At 36.6% G+C, this 14,266-nt stretch overlaps 1 protein-coding gene and 1 pseudogene across 8 annotated transcripts in view; both read right to left on the bottom strand.

Annotated features, from left to right (window-relative positions):
- Positions 1-14,266, bottom strand: part of LOC124966346 (zinc finger protein 569) — a 63,946-nt gene that overhangs the window by 22,156 nt on the left and 27,524 nt on the right. Inside the window, exon 3 of one of the 8 annotated variants that reach the window (XM_047527460.1) lies at positions 4,430-4,508. The exons of the other annotated variants lie outside the window; for them this stretch is intronic. The gene's annotated coding sequence lies outside the window, so the exon portion shown is untranslated. The remainder of the gene's footprint in view (positions 1-4,429; positions 4,509-14,266) is intronic. 8 annotated transcript variants of the gene reach the window in all.
- On the bottom strand, positions 1,423-4,516 carry LOC124966082 (microtubule-associated protein RP/EB family member 1-like; annotated as a pseudogene).

Raw genomic sequence — 14,266 nt, 5'->3', positions numbered from 1 at the left:
TAGTAACACACTAGTGAAATTTATCTTCAAAGAGATTAGTGCACTGGCAAAGTATTCAGATATAGTGGACAGCTGTGGATGGCAGACACTGAAAACACCCTAGCCTTGTAGATTCCAAGGTAGTGATGGTCTTCACTGATCATTCCTCTTACAGAGGTTCAGCAAGAACCAGCAGCAAGATCACTGCCTGCTGCACTTTCGATGTTAAGCAGCAAACTTAAGGAGTCAGAGTCCCCAGTGGGTCAGGTGAACACAGAAGAGAAACTTGTTACATGTAGATTTAAAGATAGTAAAATGGGACACAAATGTGATTTGAATCCCGGAGATGTGGGCAAGTGCCCAAAAGTAGTTGTTAAAAAAAACTAGACATACTTCATTTCTTAAAAAACACAATGCACAGAAATTTCAGGAATAAATGGAAAATTCATCAGAAATGCTCAATGAAAAACTCTTCACCTCCAACATCTCAGGACTGAGAAACACCCTCAATTCATCCAGGTAACCATGCTGCTTGCTTTTAGCAATCGGTCAATGACACTAAGTGGCTTTACAGAGCAACTTTGGGCCAAAGTGTAGGCCTGTGAGGATTCGAGCAAGTCTGTGAGGTCTGCAACGCAGGTTCCAAAGGTTCCAGGGCCTGACCTTCCTTCCCAGACATAAGGTCATATACATAAAACTTCCTGGCATGTTATATTTTATATTTTGAAATATGGAAGCACAATTTACTCTTAAGGCATTTATTAAAATGTTTTCTGACAAGATTTCACATTAGCTTAAAATTCAATTCAATTTTTACATTTCTCTACTGAGGTCGCCATCTCAGTGTATTACACAATAACACCTTCTCTAGCTATCCAGTGTGGTCAGCCTCTTTGTCCCCCAGGTAAACCAACTAGATATTAGTACTAGTCTGCTACAAGGTAAAAGCCCCTAACTCAAACTTATTGGAAAAGGAAAACTTCTGCAAGGTGCACTTTTTTACAGGGGATTGAACCCGAGGGCACTTCACCACTGAATCACATACCCAACCCTTTTTTGTATTTAGAGACAGGGTTTCAGTCAATTACTTAGCATCTTGCTAAATTGCTGAGGCTGGCTTTGAACTTAGGTTCCACCTGCCTCATCCTGAGCCACTGGGATTATAGGCGTGCACCAACGAGCCTGATGCAAAGCGCATCTTTCTTTTTTTTTTTCAGTTGTTGATGGACAACTGAAATATGCGGTGCTGAGAATCAAACCCAGTGCCTTACACATGCTAGGCAACTGCTCTACCACTGAATCACAACCCTGAGCCACAACCCCAGCCCTCAAAGTGTACTTAAGAGGTACTCCTTGCTTATGAAAACAGTGGTCCAGATGCTGTGGTGCATGCCTGTAATCCCAGCTCTGGAGGCTAAGGCAGGAGGATTGAGAGTTCAAAGCCAGCCTCAGCAATTTAGCAAGCCCTAAGCAACTCAATGAGACCCTGTCTCTGAATAAAATATAAAAAGGGCTGGGGATGTGGCTCAGTGGTTCAATCCCTGGTACAAAACAAACAAACAGTAGTCCTCTAAGAATTATAAAAGGGTGTATTTTACAATTAAGCACATGATTTAGTGTAAAAACTTCTGATGCTACTCTGCTGGTCCAGGCTTTTAATACTCTTCTTGTTTCTCCCATGGGCCTCCTTCATCAAGTATCACAAAGCCTTCATCTGCGGCAGGGAATGTCTACAATCCTCTACAATACAGAGACCTTTCCCCCATCATTCTGCTGACAAATCGATTCAAGTTCCTTAGCTTCCTGAAGTAGAAATCTCTTTATCCAAGTCTTAACAGTGAGTTTCAACATGTTGACCTGCTGCATCAATTTGGCCATTTCTGGTGGCTATGGTCCACACCAGGATTCTTTCACACCACCCCTGGGCCAGTCTCAGGGGTCACAGTGGTTCTGTGTTGAAGGTTTCCGTGGAGCTGCACTGCTCTGGCAGTTTCTTCAGAATTGGGGCGATATGGGAGCCAATAGTTTCTTGACCTTGTCTGGCAGCTCTTTTCCATTAAAGTTTACATCAAAAAACTTCTTGAACCATTGAACACTCAAAACTGTATTGAAAGTTTCCTCTTACTAATTTATCTACAGGAACTATTTTGTCAACTCCCATCCTCTTAAAACCTGCTTGTAATATTCTGAAGTTCTGGATATATTCGTGTTCTAGATTAGCTTGGAATTTCACTTTCTTCAAGCAATGGAGAGGGAACGGCCTGTCCATGCACCCGTAATAAGCAGTCCCTGAGTTGCTTTTTGATCTTTGTCAGATTCAAATGCAGAGACTCAGCATGTCATGTTGATTTAGGTCATCACTGGTGACAAACATCGAGTACACATTTACAGTAATCTCGTTTTTTTGGTTTTTTTTTTTTTTGGTACTGAGGATTGAACCCCATGGGGTGCTTAGCCACCTAGCCACATCCCCAGCCCTTTTTATTTTTTATTTAGAGATATGGTCTCATTAAGTTGCTCAGTGTGTCGCTAAATTGCTGAGGCTGCTTTGAACTTGAGATCCTCCTGCCTCGGCCTCCTGGGTTGCTAGGGTTACAGGTGGAAGCCAACACAGCATCTCCAAGTGACATAAAAAAAATGCCTTCATTGTCTAATACCCTATTACGTTCAGCCAAAATTAATTCTAAGTACAAGTTTGGTGGTAAAAAATGATACGTCTCAAAATTTGAACAAACCAAACACTAATAAATTGGGGTGGCATGTCTGTTTGTTTGAGGGCAGATAAGTTTTCTCAGGTTGAGGCCTGGATCCCTTCCCCTGTTCTATCATTATGTTTTTCATCTCCCTCTCCTCATCCGCTTCCCTTCCTCCACCTCACCTCATCTCTGAGCAAATGCACTTCTAAAGCCGACAAGCACCCATCCCTTATGTGAAAAACACATATTGATATTTCTGAACCTACCTACCTTCTTTTATATTAAACACAACTTCACAGTGGCACACACCTGTAGGCTTGGGAGGCTGAGGCAGGAGGATCCTGAGTTCAAAGTCAGCCTCAGTAATGGTGAGGCACTAAGCAACTCAGTGAGACCTTGTCTCTTAATAAAAATACAAAGTAGGGCTGGGGATGTGGCTCAGTGGTCAAGTGCCTCTGAGTTCAATCCCCAAAAAACACTCAAAACAAAAAACAAAAAAACACAACTTCGAACTTATTTTGAACTCTAATCCAGCCCCTTGGGGTTCATTGTGGTGTTCCTTTTTGGCTTATTTGTAACTTCTTTTTCCAGCAAATCTGGCTAGTCTCTCTACAATATACTTATTTGTTCAACATTAATATAGAAATAAAATAGTGTTGGAGTTCATAATCCACTTACTTAAACCAATTAGATTACAGTGTTTGTGTAACTTCTTTTTTCTTTGGTTTTATAGTATCTAGTTAAACTGTTTTATAGGCTGCATCTACTGCTAGAATGAAGACTCTTCTTAGCAGAAAAATACCGTAATTACTCTGAAGAGACACACAGTTACCCACAGAGGCCCCAGAGCAATCCTGTGGAAGGAATTCAATCAGACATTAACGTAAAAATCAGTCTTATTGGGAAGAAAAGGAGGCTCGGGATTGACCATCGGGAGCACAGGAAATGAAAACAAAGTGTGATGGTTCACAGTATCTGTTGTCATGCACTGACCATGACACAGGCTAGTATGCTGGGCTTCTGTCGCAAGGTGAGGGTTTTGTTGTTATTATTTTAGAAAAAAAAAAATAAAACAACAAAACCAAAGAAAACTATCCAACAGTTTGGATGAGGCCAGGCATTGTTTATTCAGGATCTCAAGTGCAGAAAGATGAGTTAATGACTGAAGTTATAATGTAGATACCCTTTAGTAAAGGTAGTTCCTGTCTATTCTCGTTTGCTAAGAGGTTTTTGTTTTTATTTTTGTTTATATGAATCAAGGAATTTTGCCAAGTGCTCTTTCTCCATCAATTGAGATGATGTTCATATGGTTCTTCAATCTTCTTCAGGTGAATTACAGTAATTGATTTTCAAACTGATTCTGGTTCGCTGATTTTCTTTTTTTAAAAAATAGAATTCTGCTCTAATTAATATTCCTTTCCCTAGTCTAGCATGCAGGAGGCCTGGGCTTTGCTCCTCAGTACTGTGAGAAAAAAAAAATCCCCTTCCTTTTATTTGCTTTGAGTTTGATTTGCTCTTTCTCCCTCTGTAACCCTTTACTTTCTAATCTGTATGTCTATTTTTTCTTCCCTAATGTACAGGTTAGGAATATCACTACAATGCTAATAGAAGAGGTGAGAGGTATATTCTTATCTTATTCCCAAACACAAGAGAAGTTACAAATTCAATGAAAATTAGAACATAACTTTAAAAAAATTGTGCCATGCAATTAGGTCTTTCTCAGAAATGTATGTCCTTGCACGCTTAATGTTTACCTTAGAAGAGACACTTTCTGTTGCCACATTTACTGGTGCATTACAGTTGTACATACTGATGGGGTTTGTTGTTGCATATCTGTACATGCACATAAAGGATAATTAGAATTTGACCAATATCACTCCCCAGCACTTTCCCCCTTCCTCCTCACCTCCCAACCCTGGTTCCTTTCCTCTACTGATCTCCCTTTGATTTTCAAGAGATCCACCCCCACATTTCTTTTCCTTTTTCCTCTCTAGCTTCCATATGAGAGAAAACACATGACCCTTAACCTTCTAAGTTTGACTTATCTCACTTAACATAATGGTCTCTAGTTCCATTCATTTTCCTGCAAATATCATAATTTCATTTTTCTTTATGGCTGAATAAAACTCCATTGTGTGTATACCATATTTTCTTTATCCATTCATTCATAGATGGGACACCTAGGCTGGTTCCATAGTTTGGCTATTGTGCTGCTATAAAAACATGGTTATGTTTGCAGTATGATGACTTTAACTCTTCAGGATAAATACCAAGGAGTGGTATACTTGGATCATATGGTAGTTCCCTTCCTAGTCTTGAGGAACCTCCATATTGATTTCCCTAGTAATTGTACTAATTTCTAATCCCAACAGTGTAAAAGTGTAACTTTTTCTTCACATCTCTTCAGCATTTATTATTATTTGTATTCTTGATAACTGCCATTCTTACTGGCGTGAGATGGAATCTCAGAGTAGTTTTGATTTGCCTTTCCCTATTTTAAAATTGACACTTCTAACGTGAAAAAACAAAGTAAGCCCAAACTTAGTAGAAGAAAGAAGAGTGTAAATCCTTTAGATTTTGTACAAGTTAAAATATTAATAATGGTGTATTATGAACATGTCAGTTTGACTATTTAAGTGAAATGGATGGATTCTTGGAAGAACACAAAGGAGAATGTGTAGCCATGTTCGATAGTTTCTTGCTCTTCCTTCAGAGTAGCTATTCTCTTCCCCAAATTGTGTCACTTAAGGTGGTTTATGTCAGGACTTCCCATCTTTTCTGTAAGTATCCAGTTGAGTTCATGAAGAAAATACATGCTGCAACCCAGTCCAGGGACAATACAGGAACGTGTGGTGGGAGCTGGGCCTGGTGTGGCAGGACAGAACATTCTGGTTGGATTTGAATAGGATCATGCAGAGGCACATTATTTCCCAGGCATTTCTGTAAAACTTCAGACAATGCTTCTCACTCCTTGAACTTCAGTTAGCACCTTCCTATATGGGCTACAGATAGGAGGGGTGGGACAATGGGAAGGAGGCAAAGTGTTAGGGTAGAAAGAGAAGTGTGCATTGCTTCTTGCTTCCTTGGTTTTGCAAGAATGCCTCCCATCTAGTTTCTTAAGGTAGAAGTGTAGTACTAATTTGAGCTCCAATTATACCATTTAATGCTGTAAATTTCCATCTATGCACTAATTTACAGCATCCCGCACATTTTGATATATTGGATTTTCATTTTCAAAGTATCTCAAAGTATTTTTTTCTTCTGAGATTTCCCCATTGATCCATGCACTGTTTTGAAATATATAAGCCAATTATTTGGACATTTTTTAGACATCTTTCTGTTCTTGATTTCTACTGTTGTTCTGCTATGGTCTGAGAACATGCTTTGAATGACTTCCATTGCTTGAAAATTGTTGAGGCTTGTTTTATATTCCAATATATGATCTATCTTGGTGAATGTCCACATTATTTGAGGAAGACATGTATTCTGCTGTTTGGTGTCTATAAAAGTCATTGACATTTGATCACTAAAGCTGACATTCAACATTTGAATATTGATGTTTTGGGGGGGGTCTTCTGAAATCTTACTGATTTTCTGCTTTCATTTTCCATCAATTAATGAAAGAGGATTTCTTAAATTATTCTTTCTCTGTTATGAGAAAGGAATTTTTAAGTCCCCAACTATAACTGTGTTTGCCTATTTCTCGTTTCAGTTCTTCATTTATTTTGAAGTTCTATTGTGAACTGCATACATATTAAGGAGTACTGTCCCTTCTTAGAAAACTGCTTCCTCCATCACTATGTAATGTCTCTTTTCATCCCTGATATTACTTGTTTTAAAGCCTACTTTGTCTAATATTAAAATCGATATTCCATTTTTCTTTTGGTTATTACTGTATTTCTGTGGTATACTTTTCTCTATCATTCAGTTTTAATGTGTGTGTGTGTGCACGCACATGCTGCAGATTGAACCCAGGGCCTTGCATTTATAAAGCACACACTCTACCAGTAAGCTACACCCCAAGCACATCTGTATTTTTTTTTCAAATATTTTTAATTGTAGATGGACACAATACCTTTATTTTATTTATTTTATATGGTGCTGAGGATCAAACCCAGTGCCTCACACATGCTAGGTAAGTGCTCTACCACTGAGTCACAATCCCAGCCCCACATATGTATGTTTAAAAGAGTTTCTTACAGAGAGCAGTTAAATGAATGCTGTTATGGAAAATGGTAAACTTTTTCTTATCTTTTAACTTGTGTTTAAAATAGTGATATTTAAATTTATTATTGATATAGTTGAATTCAGATCCACCATCTTCCTAGCTATTTTCTATTTGCTGGAAACAAACAAAACAAAAACATCCTTTAGAATTTCTTATAGAGAAGGTCTGCTGAAAATGAATTTTCTCTGTCTAAAGGAAGTCCTTATTTTACTTTCATTTTAAAATTTTATTTCATTATGGCCAGAAAACTTGATATCTACTCTCAACAATTTTTAGTGTATGATACATTTTTGTTGATGACAGGTACAATGTACAACAGATCTACAGAGTTTATAAATCATGTTTGACTCAAACATTATACCCACTGATAACTCCTTATTTCCCCTGTCTTCAATCCCTTGCAACTTCCATTCCACATTTAATTCTGTGAATCTGACTATTTAAGATACAACATGCAGTATTTATATGTGGCTGATGTATTTCACTTTAGCATAATTTCTTCAAATTTCATTCTTCTTGTGTACCACATTTTCTTTATCCATTAATCTGCTTATGGATGTTTAGGTTTTTTCCATATCTTGGTTATTGTGAAGAGTGCTGAAATGAACACAGCAGTGCTAAAATCTCTTCAAAGTTCTGATTTCAGTCATTATGGACATACACCCAGAAGTGGGATTCTTGAATAATATATGGTAGTTCTATTTTTAATTTTTTAAGGAGCTTTAAAATGCCTGCACCATTTTATATCCCCACCAACAGTACAAAGATTCTAATTTCTCCATATTCTCACCAACACTTGTTACCTTTTTTTTTTTTTATAATAACCATCTTAATAGGTGGGAGCTGATATCTCATTTTGTTTTTTATTTGCATTTTCCCTGATAAGTAATGTTGTCAAGCATCTTTTCATATACCTGCTGGTCATTCGCATGTATTCTATTTCTTTTTTTACAACTGAGTTGTAGAAGTTTCTTATACATTTTGAGGACAAACTTTTTCTCAGACATATGACATGCAAATATTTATTCCCCTCTCACAGTCTGAGTTTTCCCTCTGTGGTTGTCTCTGCTGTGGAGAAACCTTTCATTTTGATGTAGTCTCACTTACTTTAGTTTTTCTTACCTGTGATTTTAGAGTCATATCCATTAAATCATGGTCACAAAGCCTTTCCCCTGTTTTCTTCAAAGAGATTTAGTTTCGGGTGTTATGTTTAAGCATTTAATCCATTTTTATTTGATTTTTGTGCATAAGATAAAGTTTCAATTTAATTACTCTACATTTATATTAAATTCAATCTTCCCAACATTTATTGAAAAGAACATACTTTCCCCATATGTACTCTTGGCAGCTTTGCTAAAGATCAACTGATCATACAAGAGTAGATTTATTCTGGGCTCTCTCTTCTAATGGGCTAGATGTCTGCCTTTATGCCTAAACCATTCTGTTTTGATTAATGAAGTTCTACACTCTATTTAAAAAGTTTTTTAGTTGTACATGGACACAATACCTTTATTTTATTTATTCATTTTATGTGGTGCTGAGAATTGAACCCAGTGCCTCACACATGCAAGGCAAGCGCTCCACCACTGAGCCACAATCCCAGTCCCCTATACTTACTCTATTTTGAAATCAGTGTGATCCATTCAGCTCTGTCATTTTTCAAGATTGATTTGCCTATTTGTAGTCTTTTGTAGTTTCATATGAATTATAGAATTGCTTTTCTATTTTGGCATTGGGATTTTGGTAGGGATTGCACTGAATCTGTAGATCACTTTAATTAGTACAAACATTTTAACAATATTTTTATAACCCATTAACATTGTACATCTTTCCCCTTGGGTTGTTAAATTTTTTTCCCCAAGGTTTTGTGTTTTCAGTATATTAGTCTCTCACTTCCTTATTTAAGTTTGTCCTAGGTATATTAATCCTTTTAGTGCTATTGTATGTTTTCTTAATTTCTAATAGTTCATAATTAACATAAAAAATGCAAGTGATTTTGTATGTTGATTTTTTTATCCTGCAATTTTAGTGAATTCATTTATTCCTTTCAAAAGTTCACACACACACATATATATATATATAAAATGAGTGACCATGTTATACTGCAAACAGAGACAATTTTATTTTTTTTTCTGGGGAGGGGGTTGAGACTAAGGATTGAACCCAAGGGCACTCAACCACTGAGCCACATCCCCAGTCCTTTTTATTTTTTATTTTCAGAGAGGGTCTCACTAGGTTGCTTACAGTCTCCTGAAGTTGCTGAGGCTGGCTTCAAACCTGCAATTCACCTGCCTCAGCCTCCTGAGTGGGTTATTTTTCCTTTCTGATTTAGACACCTCTTCTTTCTTTGTTTTGTCTAATTGCTCTGGGTATATATCCAAATGTTAAACAGAATTGGCAAGACTGGCTTATCTTAATCTTGATTTTAGAGACAAAGTTCTCAATATTTTTTAGTTAAGTATGGAGTCATCCATGAACTTGTCGTATATGGCCTTTATTATGTTGAGGTACATTCCTTGAATACCTAATTTGTTTAGATCTTTTTTCATAAAAGAGTGTCAAATTTTGTTAAATGTTTTTTCAGAATCTATTGAGATCATCATATGACTTTATTCTGGTAACATGGTATGTTGCATAAACTGATTTCTCATATTTTGAACCATCCCAAGGATAAATTCCATTTGCTCATGCTCTATGACTTTTTGTGTGTGGGGGTGGTGGGGGGGTACCGGGGATTGAACTCAGGAGCATTGGACCACTGAGCCACATCCCCACATCCCCAGCCCAATTTTGCATTTTATTTAGAGAGGGTCTCACTGAGTTGCTTACCACCACACTTTTACGGAGGCTGGTTCTGAACTGGTAATCCTCCTGCCTCAGCCTCCTGAATCGCTGGGATTACAGGCATGCGCCACCACATCTGGCCACTCGATGACCTGATTCAGTTTTCTAATATTTTGTTTTGCTTTTGTATTCCTAAGGAACACTAGCCTATAATTTTCTTTTCTTGTGGTGTCTTTGTCTGGCTTTGTTATCTTGTTAATTTCTGGTCTCATGAATTTGGAAGTGTTCTGTTCTTTTCAATGTTAAGAGATTTCTGAGGTTTTGTACCCTTCTTTAAATGTTTTGTATAATTCATCAGTGAAGTCATTTGGTCCTGAGCTGTTTTCTTTTGACAGGGGTGAGGTTTTTGGTAACTGACTGCATCTTAATAGTAGATATAAGTCTGTTCAAGACTTTCGGTTTCTTCATGATTTAGTCCTGATAGGTTCTAAATTTCTATGAATTTACTTCTAGGTCATCCTGTTTGCTGAGTAGTGTTCACAATACTCTTATGTCCTTTTATTTCTGTGTTATCAGTCGTGTAAGTTTCATTTTTCATTTCCAATTTCACTTATCTAAATCTTCTGTTTTTAAATTTTTCCTTAGTCTAACCAAGGGTTTGTCAATTTTATTTAGTCAAAAAATACCAACTGTTATTTTTCATTCATATAATTGTTCTATTTCATCTCTCATTTTAATTTTACATTTTTGCTATCTTTGATCTGAGTTTGTTCTTCTAATTCCTTGAGATCTAAAGTTAGTCTGTTTACTATTTAAGATCATTAAAAAAAACTTTTTTAAATTGTAGATGGATACAATATCCTTATTTTGTTTATTTATTTTTATGTGGTACTGAGGATCAAACCCAGTGCCTCAAAAATGCTAGGCAAGCATTTTACCACTGAGCCACAACCCCAGCCCTGTTTTCTTTTTTCCCCCAGTACTGGAAATTGAACCCACGGACACTTTATCACTGAGCTATATCCCTAGCCCCCTTTTTCATTTTCAATTTGTTTAGGGCCTTACTAAGTTGCTGAGGCTGGCCTCTTGCAATCCTCCTGCCTCAGCCTCCTAAGAGGCTGGGATTACAGGTGGGTCACCCACCTGGCCATTTTTTCTTTTTAATGTAGTGGTTTATTGTTGTGAACCACTCGTAGTGCTTTTGCTATATCCCATAAGTGTTCATATGTTGTATTTTTGGTTTCATTTATTTCAAATTATCTTCTTTCCTCTTTGAGCTAATGGTTGTTCAAGACTGTTAATTTCAACATATTTGTGAATTTTTCAGTTTTCTTTCTGATATTGATTTCAAGTTTCATTCCACTACAGTCAGAAAGGATTTTTGGTATGATTTCAGTACTCTTAAATTTGTTAATATTTGTTTTGTGATCTAACATGTGATGTATCCTGAAGAAAGGTCCATTTGTGCTAAAGAATAGGTATTCTGTTGCCGTTGGGTAGAATGTTCTATGTGTATGTTAGGTCCAGTTGCCCAATAGTGTTATTAAAACCCTATTTCCTTATTGATCTTCTCAATGGCTGTACCATTTATTATTAAAAATAAGGTATTATACTGGGTGTGGTAGTACCTGACTACAATCCCAGTGAAGAGGAGGAGAAGAAGAAAAAAGAGGAGGAAGAAGAGGAAGAAAGCAGAAAGAGGAGGACGAAGAAGAGGGAGAAAAGAAGAAAATGTGATACTTAAGTTTCTAATTATATGTTATTTCCATGTAATTCTCCCTTTAGTTCTGTTAGTGTTTCCTTTATATATCTGGATGTTCAGGTATTAAATGTGTATATATATATACACATTTAATATATATATATATATGTAACTGTTATATCTTCCTTTTCTCATTATAAAATGTCCTTCAACTCGAGATAGTTTTTGACTCACAGTCTTTTTTTGTCTAAGTATAGTCACCCTGCTTTCTTTGGGTTACAATTATAATTTGGATTATTATTTTTCCATCCCTTCATTTTCAGCCTATATATGTCCTTACCTCTTAAGTGAGTTTCTTAGGCAGCATATACTTCGATCTTGTTTTTACATCCATCTACTCAGTCTATGTCTCTTGGTTGAGGAGTTTAATCCATTTACATTTACTGTAATTATTGCTAGGAGAGGATTTTCTATTACTATTTTGTAAGTTGTTTTCTATTAGTCTTACATAAAACATTTTATATATATGAAGTCTATATTAAGCTTATAACAGCTTAAGTTCAATCACATACAAAAATACATTTTAACTTTTCTTCCATGCTTTGTTATTACTGTTATAATTTACATCTATTCATATTATGTATCCTTTAACATGTTTTATTTTTAATACTTTTGTCTCTTAATAGTTATACTAGAATTGAAAGTGATTTGCCTGTCATTACAGTAATACATTACACATTTGTCTATATATTTACTTTTATAATAAGTTTCCTACTTTTTTTTTTGGTACCAGGGATTAAACCCAGGGTATTGAACCACTTAGCCACATCCCAAGCCTGTTTTATTTTATTTTTTAAATTTTGAGACAAGGTCTCACTAAGCTGCTTAGTGCCTTACTAAATTGCTGAGGCTGGCCTTGAATTTGCCAATCTCCTGCCTCAGCTTCCCACGTGATTAGGATTACAGGCATGCACTACCCATGCTCAGCTTGTCCTTTGAGAAACCCACTCAGAAGATGCGGCAGTGGACCTGGAAATGAACCCCTCCCCTCCCTTGGGTAAGGCTGAGAATTAAGGCATCCTGTGCCTTAATGAACAGCTCTGTACCAGGGGCAGAGTCTCCATCAAGAAGGTGTACTGAATCTGCCTTGAGGCTTCAGTGAGTCTGGTTTTATGTTCTTCTCGATGTAGCAGCTTTTTCCATTGCTTTGTTTTCTCACAAAAGAAATCTGCCATGAATTGTTACTGAATGGAAGTGTTTGGGGAAATGGGGAAGGGTCCAAGGTTTCCTACTCCATCATCTTGGTGATGTCACTTCCCCCCTTCGTTTTTGAAGGATTTTTTTTTTTTTTTTTTTTTTTGCGCTTGGTATAGAATTCTGGATTAACAACTTTTTATTTCTGTGCTTTAAAAATATTTCTTGGAGCTGGGGTTGTGGCTCAGTGGTAGAGTGCTTGCGTAGCGCACCTGAGGCCCTGGGTTTGTTCCTCAGCACCATATAACAATTAAATAAAGGTATTGTGTCCACCTATAACTAAAATATATATTCTTCAATGTTTTCTTGCTTGCATAGATCTGAGGTTTGTTATATCTTATCTTTGTTCCTTAATAGGCAATGTTGTTTTTTTTTTTTTTTTTAACCTTCAAGATTTCTTCTTTACCTTTGGTTTTCAGTTGTTAAGATAAATAAGATATACCTAGACACATGTTTGTTTTAGTATTAGATCCTGCTTTTTTCCTCTGAGCTTCTTGGATCTATGGTTTTCTGTCACCAATTCTGGAAAATCCTCAGCCATTATTTCTTCATTTTTTTTCTTTCTCATTCTTTCCTAGGATTCCAATTACAGTTATGTGAGACTGTTGGTATGTTCCATTGCTCCTGGAGGCTCTACGCTGTTCCCCCCTCCTTTTCTGCATTGTGCTTCAGTATGAATAATTTCTATTGACCTACCTTTAAATTCACAGATTCTTCCCTCATCTGTGTCCAATCTACTAATGAGTCTATTGTAAGCATTATGATCTCTGTTAACTGTAATTTTGATTTCTAATATTTCTATTTGATTCTTCCATATAGTTTCCATTTCTGTTGCAATTAACTATCTGGTTTATTATATATTAGTCAGTTATTTTATTAATTACTTTATTTATTCATGTCCTGGGGATTAAGCCTGGGTTTACCACCGAGTTACATCCCCAGTCCTTTTATTTTTTATTTTGAGGCAGGGTCTCATTAAGTTGCTTAGGACCTGCTAAGTGTCTGAGGCTGGTCTCAAATTTGCAATCCTCCTGACTCAGCCTCCTGAGTCACTGGGATTATAGACATGTGTCACTATACCTGACTAGTCATAGTTATTTTAAATTCCTGATGGTTTCTTCAAACATCTATGTCATATCTAAGTCTGGTTATGATTATTTCCTTTGTATCTTTGAAGTTTGTTTTTTCTTGGCTTTTTACATGCCTCAAAATTTTTGTTGAAAGCTAGACACCTTGGATACCAAAGAAGATAAGAAGGTAAGTATTTTTATGCATTGAGAGGACATGCCTTTCCTTTGAATGAGTTTATGATAATCTAGTCAATGTATCTGTCATGGCTATCATTACCCCCAATGCACTAGTGGTTTCAAATTCTTATAATATTTTTGTTTAAGGAAAGGGTTGGTTTGCCATGCTTGTTTTCTCAATGTATGATTCTTCTTTGGCTTTGGGTGTTGTTTGCTTTCAGAGAAATCTCTCTTGAAGACCTCCCAGCTGCATTCTTCTATTGTTTTTACTTGATTATTGTCTTGGTCTGGGGCCAGGTAAGATTTATCACTAACCTCAGTCTTAACACAGGCGTGGGTCCCTGAATCTTGGATATGTGACCTTCACAAGTGCTCT

The sequence above is a fragment of the Sciurus carolinensis genome, chromosome 16, assembly GCF_902686445.1.
Source record: "Sciurus carolinensis chromosome 16, mSciCar1.2, whole genome shotgun sequence".
Classification (NCBI taxonomy): domain Eukaryota; kingdom Metazoa; phylum Chordata; class Mammalia; order Rodentia; family Sciuridae; genus Sciurus; species Sciurus carolinensis.
Note: the sequence above shows the minus strand (reverse complement) of the source record. Positions and strands in the feature narration are given on the sequence as shown.